This window comes from Lactuca virosa, chromosome 3 (assembly GCF_052849685.1).
Source record: "Lactuca virosa cultivar CGN04683 chromosome 3, Lactuca_virosa_CGN04683_v6, whole genome shotgun sequence".
Classification (NCBI taxonomy): Eukaryota; Viridiplantae; Streptophyta; class Magnoliopsida; order Asterales; family Asteraceae; genus Lactuca; species Lactuca virosa.
The window spans coordinates 152,550,822-152,562,867 of NC_136428.1; positions in this window are offsets into that span (position 1 = coordinate 152,550,822).

Consider the following 12,046-nt stretch of genomic DNA (forward strand, 5'->3'; position numbering starts at 1 on the left):
TGAGTCGGTTATTGTAGTGATTCAACAACATGATAATTAGAAGGAAATGTGTTTTAATTTTTGAGCTAGTTAAATGCAAAATATACATGCTTATTATAACATCCTACTTTCATTTTGTCACTTTCAAAAATGTTCCTAATTATGGCATAATAAACAAATACTTGAAAGTACATTGCTATGTTTGTATTTTTTTGTGATCATTGATTATGGTGTTTTAAACAGGAACAATTGGCGGCATTTGATTCAAAACTCAAATTGAAGAACACGGGTCGGCCTTTATTGACTCGACTCAACTCACCCGGTAAATTGCCGAGTAATCCACCAAAATAATTCTTAGTTTTATGCTTGTAAACACTTAGTTAAACATTTGTGGTTGACACTTTTAATGTGTATTATTAGATACATTTAATGTAGTATTAGTCAATGTTAGTAATATGTATTTGTATTTGATATTTTTTTAGGTTTATTAGTTTTATTGTAAGGTTATTTGTTTTGTGGTTGAATTTCAATATTATTATAAGTTTAATGTAATGTTTTTTTTTAATATTTTGGACAGAAAAAACTGGATTTTTTATAATTTATTGCTGTTTTTTTTTTAAAAATAAAAAGTAATTACCTACGGATTACCTACGGAAAATCCGTAGGTAATGTGAGCCGTAGGAAATCCGTAGGTGATAAAGTCAATGTTAGTCAAAGTGGGCTCCGTCGGTAATCCGTAGCAAATCTGTAGCTATGTATTTCCGTAGATATTCCGTAGGAAACTAGTCAACTTTAGTCAAACTCGACTCCCGTTAGTAATCCGTAGGCATTCCGTAGCAATTCGTTTCCGTAGCTAATCTGTAGCTATTATACCTACGGAATTGGCCGTAGCTATTCCGTAGCTAGTCCGTAGCAAATCTGTAGGTACAAATTTCCCACGGGCATTTATGCTATAGGCCATTTTCCGTAGCAAATCCGTAGTTATTGCCTTATACCTACGGAATACCTACGGATTGTGCCGTAGCTATTGCCTTAGTTTTCTAGTAGTGATTTTTCTCAATTTTGACCCAGTTAGAAATAAAAAAACATAGGTGGCATTATCGTCTACAACACATCTATTAGGCACCTCTCCAACAACAGAAACATCCATGTTACAATACGTTGAAATTATATTTATAAGATAACATAACGGAACTAATAACAATATTTTATAACATAATTTGACAATTAGTTTCCAACTCTTATTTTCTCTGTTAAGTAACTCCCATCTTTCGCATCTCGACCATATAGTAGATCCCAAAATTTGCTAGTCGTGGGTTCATAATAAAGCATGTGGACAATATGTATGGATGAAACATGTATACAATACCATCCGATGACACTATGACCTTGGGGCACATATGGTTTATTAGACAAATTATTATGAGCATAGGGTTGAAGTTGTATATATATATATATATATATATATATATATATATATATATATATATATATATATATATATATATATATATATATATATATATATATATATACTCATTGTGTAATCTAATATACAATTCAATCAATACAACTTATTTACCAAGTTATATCGGTATCAGAGCTAATTTTTGAGTCAGCCCTAGGTTACAGACATAGCCGCCGATCAGATCCAATTCACACAAGTCTGGGACGATCTTCACAACTAGTCAATAGATGGCGACCATCAATGCCTTCTCCACAACCGAGAACACCTCACACAATTCTCATAAGTTCCCTTTTACCCTATCTCGTACTAATTATGGTTTCTGGAAGATTATGATTCAGCCGTTCCTTGTTACCAACAATCTTTTTGGGTATATCGATGACACTATTACGTGTCCCACTCAAACCCTTCTAGCGGCTGACAAAGCTACCACCGCAGACCTTACACCAAACCCCTCCTACACTGCATGGCTTGTTAATGATGTTCATGTATGTATGCTTCTATTATCCACCATCTTTGAAGCATCATACCCTCATGCACAAGGAACGACAGCCAAGGAATGGCTTGCTACGGAATCTCTACGGATCAGCTACAGAATGGGATGCCCTGGAATAGCTACGGAATAGCTACGGATGCGGGTATGTATCTATTCTGTAGCTAATTAGCTACGGAATACCTACAAATGCAAATCCGTAGTTATTCCGTAGCTAATTAGCTACGGAATACCTACGGATACTAATTACCTACGGATTAGCTACGGAGTATGTTTTCCGTTAGAATTCCGTAGCTAATCCGTAGCTAAGTAGCTACGGATTACCTACAGATTTTTCTTATTTTCAATTTTTCGGGCACCAAACGTCGTTTTTTTCGCTTCGTTTTTTTCACACCTCGAGTATACATGATTATCTTTATTTTCACCAACTTGTAGCTATTAATATCGTTCATAAAGTCGTGTGCCCCTTCAGGATCAAGTACCATTTTCACAATTTAACATTATAATGTCTATACTTTTCACCAACTTGTGATGGATTATGTTTGTATATGTATATTTATATACATGAATGAGTTTGTGGTATATGTGTACGTGTATATGTGTATGTATACGTGTTTGTGATATGTATGTGTATGTATTCATAAGCATTATAGTGTTAAACCATTAAACGAGCAATGGATCCCGTATGTGCACACGGCTTTATAAATGATATTAACAGCTATAAATTTGTGAAAATATAGATAATCATGTATAATAGAGGTGTGAAGAATACGGAGCGAAAAAAACGACGTTTGGTGGCCGAAAAATCGAAAATAAGAAAAATCCGTAGCTAATCCGTAGCTAATTAGCTACGGATTAGCTACGGATTTTTCTTATTTTCGATTTTTCGGCCACCAAACGTCGTTTTTTTCGCTCCGTTTTTTTTACACCTCTATTATACATGGTTATCTATATTTTCACCAACTTATAGCTATTAATATCATTCATAAAGCCGTGTACACATACGGGATCCATTATTCGTTTACTGGTTTAACACTATAATGCTTATGAATACGTTCATATACATCTCACAAACACCTATACCTACATCATCATCATCATCATCACCATCATCATCATCATCATCACCATCATCACCATCACCACCATCACCACCATCACCATCATCATCATCATCATCATCATCACCACCACCATCATCATCATCACCACAACCATCATCATCATCATCATCACCACCACACCACTATCATCATCATCATCATCATCACCACCACCACCACCACCACCACCATCATCATCATCATCACCATCACCATCATCACCACCATCATCATCATCATCATCATCACCACCACCACCACCACCACCATCATCATCATCATCATAATCATGATCACCACCATCATCATCATCATCATCATCACCACCACCACCACCATCATCATCATCATCATCACCATCACACCACCATCATCATCACCACCATCACCATCACCACCATCACCACCACCATCATCACACCACCATCACAATCACCATCACCATCACCACCACCACCATCACCACCATCACCATCTCCATCACCATCACCATCACCATCACCACCATCACCATTACCATCACCATCATTACCATCACCATCACCATCACCATCACCATCACCATCACCACCATCACCATCACCATCATCATCACCGCCATCACCATCACACCACCATCATCATCACCTCCATCACCATCACCACCATCACCACCACCACCATCACACCACCATCATCATCACCACCACCACCACCACCACCATCATCATCATCATCATCACCATCACACCACCATCATCATCACCACCATCACCATCACACCACCATCATCATCACCAACATCACCATCACCACCACCATCATCACACCACCATCATCATCACCATCACCATCACCATCACCATCACCACCACCACCATCATCATCATCATCATCATCATCATCACCATCATCACCATCATCATCATCATCACCACCACCACCAACATCATCATCATCATCACCATCACCACCATCATCACCATCATCATCATCATCATCATCACCACCACCACCACCACCATCATCATCACCATCATCACCATCATCATCATCATCATCATCATCATCATCATCATCATCATCATCATCATCATCATCATCACCACCACCATCATCATCATCATCACCATCATCACCATTATTATACATGATTATCTATATTTTCACCAACTTATAGCTATTAATATCATTCATAAAGTCATGTGCACATACGCATTCAAATACACACATACACATATATATATATATATCTATATATACAAATATACATACATACACATACACATACACATACACACATACACATACACACATACATATACAATTCAATCAATACAACTTATTTACCAAGTTACATTGGTATCAGAGCTAATTTTTTGAGTCATCCCTAGGTTACAGACATAGCCGCCGATCAGATCCAATTCACACAAGTCTGGGACGATCTTCACAACTGATCAATAGATGGCGACCATCAATGCCTTCTCCACAACCGAGAACACCTCACACAATTCTCATAAGTTCCCTTTTACCCTATCTCCTACTAATTATGGTTTCTGGAAGATTATGATTCAGCCGTTCCTTGTTACCAACAATCTTTTTGGGTATATCGATGACACTATTACGTGTCCCACTCAAACCCTTCTAGCGACTGACAAAGCTACAACCGCAGACCTTACACCAAACCCCTCCTACACTGCATGGCTTGCTAATGATGCTCATGTATGTATGCTTCTATTATCCACCATCTTTGAAGCATCATACCCTCATGCACAAGGAACGACAGCCAAGGACCTTTGGCTCTCTCTACAACAAGCCTATGCTCCTCAATCTTCATCTAGAGAGTATATCCTTAAAACATAGCTTCACAAAATCGATATGAAACCTGATGCAGCAGCCTCTATATACCTCCTACGTGCTCAATAATACTCTGATGCCCTAGCCAACATTGGTGAACTTGTTAAAGTGGAAGACCTTGTCATGCTTGTGATATTTGGTCTTCGTGAGGAATACAATGGGTTAAAGTCTACCCTCATGGCTCGACAAGTCCCCACCTCCTTCCAAGAGCTTAATGGTCTTCTCATTGATCATGATTTTATGGTAAAGATAGTTATACTTGCAGTTGCACCCGTACAAGCCTTCGCTACCACCTTTTATACCAACCATCCTTCATCTTCTCAAGGTCGCACTTCAAAAAACCGTCGTGGCCGAGGCAACTACACTCAACCATCAAGAGGAAGCCGAACCAACCAACTCCCTTGGGTGTCTTCGCAAAACACGATGTATGGTACTTGCAACCGGTGTGGCATCGGGCATATTCCTTCCTAATGCCCCAACCGAAACCTGACCACCATCCGCTCTCGCCAACAACCAACTATGCTGAAATCGCTTTCAGTCTACCTCCACCACGTGGCTTCCCGATACTGGTTCCAGCAATCGTGTTTCTCATGATATTTCCTCTCTTGACAGTCACACACCCTACTTTGGTGAGGGCTCCCTTCATGTTGGAAATGGTATGGGTCTACCTATTTTACATATTGGTTCTACTTGCTTCTATTATCCTTCTATATCTTTTACTTTATATAATATTCTTCATATCCCTGAAATAAAAAATAATCTTTTTTCCGTTCAAAATTATATCTTGACAATGATGTTTTCTTTGAATTCCATTCTTTTTTTTTTATGTGAAGGACAATACTACCAAAACTACCCTCCTCACGGGTCCAAGTAACAACGGGCTCTACTCCATCATCCTTCGTTCTCTTCAGAATCTTCCTAAAGTTGCGTTCATTACCTTCAAGGATTCCTCTGACATCTAGCATCAACGGCTGGGGCATCCTCATTCATAACTTTTTTATTTTATGTGTTCTAAGTATTGTTTCCTATTTCAAATAAAGTTTCTGATACTTTTTGTAAATCTTGTCATATTAGGAAATCTTCTAAACTTCACTTAGCTTCTTCCATTGCTAATAGCAAACATATTTTGTATCTTCTTGTTTGTGATGTTTGGGGTCCGCACATGTGACCTCCTTTATTGGTCACAATTACTTTTTATTGTGCGTTGATGATTTTTCTCGTTGTATGTGGATCTTTCCTTTTAAACGCAAATCTGATGCTTCTGAGGTTTTCAAACAATTTGTCTCTGTTGTTAAACGCAATTTTCTACCAAACTTAAATCGGTCCAAAGTAACTGACTGAGGGGGGGGTGAGTTTCGTAAACTTAATCAATTTTTTACATCTCTTGGCATCATTCATCCTCTTTCTTGTCCTCATACAAATGAAAAAAGGGGCTTGGTTGAGAGACGTCATCTACATGTCGTCGAGACTGGCTTGACCTTACTGGCTCAATCAAGTGTTCCTAACACTTTCTGGCATTTCGCATTCGACATTGCTGTCTATCTTAGCAACAGAATTCCATCTTGAACCACCTCTCACATTTCACCATTTGAGTCTCTCTTTAAACGCCCTCCTGATTGTTCCTTTTTAAAGGGTTTTGGGTGTCAATGTTTTCCCCATCTAAGACCCAATAACCAACATCAGATGGATTTTCGATCCATCTCGTGTGTCTTTCTTGGGTATAGCTCCTCTCATCATAGATATCGTGTCTTGACTACTTTAGAGGTTTCCTCCACATTACATGTCAGATGAATACACGGTTCTTACATCGCCTGAACTCGTAATTCATAGGTAGAGTACATCACATGAATACAGGGTTGGAATCATGCCGGTGTTCCACTGGACTATTTAGATTAGTCTGTGGTCGTCATCTATACTCTGGTAGATGACTACATCGAAAACATCGTAATCATTGCAAGTAAAATTCATGACATCTCCTATATTCTTATTATTAAGTACCTCTCGTAATCATTCATCTCTCATCACCCATCATTACCCGATATATATATATATATATATATATATATATATATATATATATATATATATATATATATATATATATATATATATATATATATCATACAAAGGTACTTATATAGTTAAATCGAGTAAAAGCATGTCATATAGGTTCATCCAACACATATTATAGATAATAGGCCCATATAGTATTTAATTATCGAAATACTTCATATTTATGTAAGATTAAAGTGACTATGCACTCACTTGATAAGAGTGGATGCCTTGGAATTTAAGCAGAACTTTGCCTTGTTAATTTATCTTTTTATTTTTTCTGAGGTGACCTAGGTTCACACTACTAAGTCTTTGTCTAATATTCCTGATGATTAATGCTAGTTTAGATTCCTCAGTATTCCCAATGTATAAATCAATATCTATCAAGTAAGGAACAACCAGGTAGGATCAATCGGAGGTAGGGTCGTTTGGTATATAGAGTATACTGTTTGGAAATCCCAATTTAAACTCCTCACTAAATCTAGCCTAGACATCATCCCCGTAAGTAGATCAATCAGTATAATGACTTGGAATTATTGACAAAACTTATTTATAGGTTCATAATAACGACTATGACTTATAAATATAAATTACACTAAGATAAAGTTGAGTGTAATTTAAGTTACATAGATTACCTAGACAAAAGTCCGAAAAATGCACTGGCAGAACTCCGGTCTAGTAGCTATTAGATGTCGGGCTATCAGCGACCTCAGAGCTTCACCAAATCTTCTAGAATCCAAGGAAATTCAGACCAAAGTCGAGAGGAACTCGAGAGAGAAAGTTTGGAATGTGGGAAATCAAATGAGCTTGAAAGCTATTTATCGGACAAGTGTGTGTTGCACCTGACCAAGTACGCATCGCGTCTAAGCATGGTTGACACTCCTTCCTCTCAAAGCGTGACACATGGTGACTTTTGGCTGGTGATACATTGCAACTTCTATAAGATGCGCGCCACGCCTCTATTGCGCCGAGTGTACTTGGGAAACTTCAAAATTTTGTAACTTCTTCATACGAACTCTGTTTTTTAATGTTCTTTATATCCACTGGTGCGGTGCGGTTTGAACTGCAATTTTGTAACTATAAACTGCAAATTGCACCGCATAGTGCGGTTTACAAAAATTACAAACGGCAAACCAAACCGCGGACGTTCAAAACTGCATTATGCGGTTCAGTGTGGGCGGTTTATGCGGTTTGAGCGGTTTATTGCACACCCCTAATATCCACATGTTGTTATCGACGACATCTAAAACTTTTATTTAGACTTTTTCAGCTAGTTCTTACTTTATTTTAAAAGTTATATTTTTAACAGGCTTAAACTGTTAAAGTCCATTAAAAATTAATAACTCTATCATCTGATGTCTGTTTTTGACTATCTTTATTGTAACATCCGGATTTCCAGCCACGACAATTTGAGTATTTCTTTTTGAGTTATGAGGAAGGACTCGACGAGTTGAGGCGTAGACTCGTCGAGTAGGATCGCGTGTGCTGACTGGATTAATGAACGGACTCGACGAGTCGAAAAGGATGGACTCGACGAGTCCGCGCTGTGGATTGAAACCCTAGTTCTCGGGGTCTGAGCCCTATTTAAAGGCCTTTATGGCCTCCATTTGCGGCCACTTCACCCCTGAGAAACCCTAGAGAGCAGAGAGATCGTTTGTGGTGCAATAGGAAGGCTAATTCACCATTTCTTGTGTGTTTTAGCAAGAAGGAAGGAAGTAGAACAAGCTAAGCGGGTTGAGGAGCTTGGATCCACTTCTATTTTATCAGAGGAAGCTGTTGGAGGTAACAATCTGTGCCATTCTCGTGTTTATAATGATTCTAGTGAAATGTAGGGTTTTCTTTATGCCTCTTTTAGTTGAATATGGAGAATGTGAGGTCCCAAGACGAGATGGTTCATAGATCTGGACCTTAAGAGGTCCAAAGAGTCCTTACCACTCTGTTTTATGCCATACCTTTTGAGTTATGAGCCTAGGAGGCCATTTTAGTGGTTATTTCACCAAAAGAAGCTTTGGGTGTGTTGCATGTGTACCAAGATTCGACCTTTACGTGATTATCATGCTTGGGAAGGTCAGATCTATAGACTAGAGAAGCAGATCTAAGCTTAGAAGGTCATTTGAGTATAAACATGGAAGCAACTCGTTGAGTTCATAAGTGGACTCGACAAGTCGAGTCGGGGTTGCCCCGCGATTCGTGACAGGAGGAACCGGTCGAATGGAAGGATGACTCGACGAGCCAAGAGAGGCCAGAAGGATTCAGAGGACCCGCATGGACTCGCCGAGTCGCCCGTGTGCACTCGACGAGTCGGGTTAAAGTTTGACCGTTGACTTTAGTTGACCTTAGGGTTCTGGTCAAGACTGATTAAATAAAGTTCAGGGAGGGGTAGAATGGCCTTCTACCCAATCTTTAGAGATGAGACTATGAGAGAGTATTGATCGGGGATGTTATTTGAATTATAGAAGGAGGCTAGGTCGGGACGATGAGCACGAGAGTTATCCGACTTCATTGAGGTGAGTCTTCTCACTATACTGTACCTAGAGTGGTACCTATGTGTGACCGGAAGGTCTTGTATGCTATGAGATATATGTGCTATATGCGGTTATGTGATATGTATGTGTTATGTATGTTATGTATGACATGGACCGGAAGGTCAGGAGGTACGGACCGGAAGGTCGATACGGGTAGGACCGGAAGGTCTACCGGAATTCGGGACGGAAGTCCCCTGAGACACTTGGATCGGAAGATCCTACAGAGTTATGGCCTGGAAAGGCGTATGTGTTGTATGTGGTATATTTGGGGAACTCACTAAGCATTTATGCTTACAGTTGTTGTGTTATGTGTTTCAGGTACTAGCAAGGATCGCGGGAAGGCGCCGGCATGATCTGTACACACTGATGAAGATTTATGTACTTGAGATTCTGGGGTTGTTTATTGAGATATTATGTGATACGATGGGTTTTGTTATGAATGAATTATGTTTTAAAAATGAAAAATTGTTTGAAAATTTACGTTGTTACAAGTTGGTATCAGAGCCTTGGTTTGAGGGATTCGAACACACCTTCGGGCGTATCTGAACTCAAACTGAGGATTTGAGAAAGTTTTTCATAAAAAGGAACAATTTTTATAAAGGAGTAAAGGACTTTAAGAAAAGCAGAAAGGAGCAGTGTGTACGACCAGCCAACGCCCAAACGGTGATTTCCCAAAATACCCTTACATTATGTATTATGAGATATGATATGATATGATATGCATGCTAGAGTAGGCTAGGTATTCATATTAGGACTAGAGTGGCCTGATTTGTGATGCCTTAGCCTAGGAAGATTTATGCTGCTATGTGATGCTTGAGAGTGAGTAGGTAACAGTGAGGAGCTTTTGAGAGGTCTACCGAAGGGTAGCCTATGCCAGTGAGATGTAGAGTACTTGTGATCTGGGATCCTAGGAGGAGGACTTGGGGTGAATATTGATGCGGTGTGGACGGTAGTATAGGGCTCGTACTACTGGAAAACACCGGATCAGTGAGCAGTCCAAGTAAGAATCCTTAGGTTACCAAGGGACAAGTAGGGTTGGGTGATCGAGTGCAAGTATACTCGATCGAGTCTTTGGTATCTTTGTGTTGTGTTTCAGAGACATCATGGTTGGTACATCACACACATCGGAGAGCAGCGGTGTTAGCGATGATGAGATTCGCCGTATGATTCACGACGAGATGACCGTGACGATCCGGAAGGCTAATCCGGAGGATTATAAGTAGCGGATTGAGAAGTGATGACATGGTTCGAGTACCATGATAAGTAGCGGATTGAGAAGTGATGACATGGTTCGAGTACCATGATAAGTAGCAGATTGAGAAGTGATGTCATGGTTCGAGTGCCATGATGTGAGGTGGAATAAGAAGAGGGAACATGGTTCGAGTACCATGATTCGTAGAAGATTAAGAGGAGATAACATGGTGCAGGTACCATGATTCATAGCAGATCGAGAGGTGGCCACGCGGTTTGAGTACCATGACATGTGGCGGTTAGTATTTCTGGTTTTTACCGGTTATTCCGTGGGGATTGTCTGCACTGAGATCAGAGGTGAATGAATATGGGGCCAGAAGGCCTTGATGAACAAGTTTTAGTGGAGCATCCCTTGAAAAGGGAAATCGAGTGAGCTCCGAAGGATTGTGGGTGATATGCCAGTTGGAGTCGCAAGACTTAGGGATGAGTAGGGATGGTGCATTATGGGAGAATACGGTCTGGGCTGGGCGACCGGCCGATAGTGGAGAAGTCACTTTCTGTGACCCGAGTGGTGCTATTTCCGTTTCCTGTGGGAGACGTAAGAGGTGATGAGATTTCGGTTTTTGAGTTTAGGGGTGAGGCCTGTGGGATTTCACGGATGGTGATCTCCAACCAGAGAATATGGCAGTAGGTCTGCCGCGAGGTAAAGATATAGCTCGAACAGGTCGTCAGTGGGGACTGAGATGGTCAAGGACCAGGATACACCCTAATTGAGTATAGTAGGGCATGTGTTAGCTGCAGCGTCGGACGATCAAGAGGAGTATATCAGGGCGGTGGCCCTTATTGTCTTTGATGGGTATTAAGAGTGGAAATATGGTCTCTGCTCTTATGATAAGTGGCGTGATGGAACGTTGGTTGAGGAGTCGATGATGAGGAGTATGGTAGATCATTACTTCCAGACTAAGAGTCAGGGTTAATACTGGACAGTTGGGAGGTCCGATGATGGAATGGTGTGAGATTCTGAATGACTAGAGGCAGTCATGGTGGGAAGTTCTGAGGATTACATCTGAGTTTCAGGGCATTTGGATTTGCTCGATCTCTGTCAGGAGATCATCGAGCGTTGTGTAGCACCTTCCAAGAGTAGGTGCGATGATTACTGGTGGAAACAGTCGGTGTGATAGATTGCTGGTACGCCAATTGGGGATGGTTCGAACCCTAAGTGGGGGAGAACCGGGTATTTTATTGAGGGGATCAGAGATTCGGTCGAGAATGGTTAGAGATATGGATATAGAGACCGGCGGTGCAAATTCATGAGCCAGGGTTATTGGTGATTGAGACGAGGAGCAGAGCGAAATAATGCATGTGTTATGTTTGAGTGCCTCCACGGCAAGTGGCCGTTGGT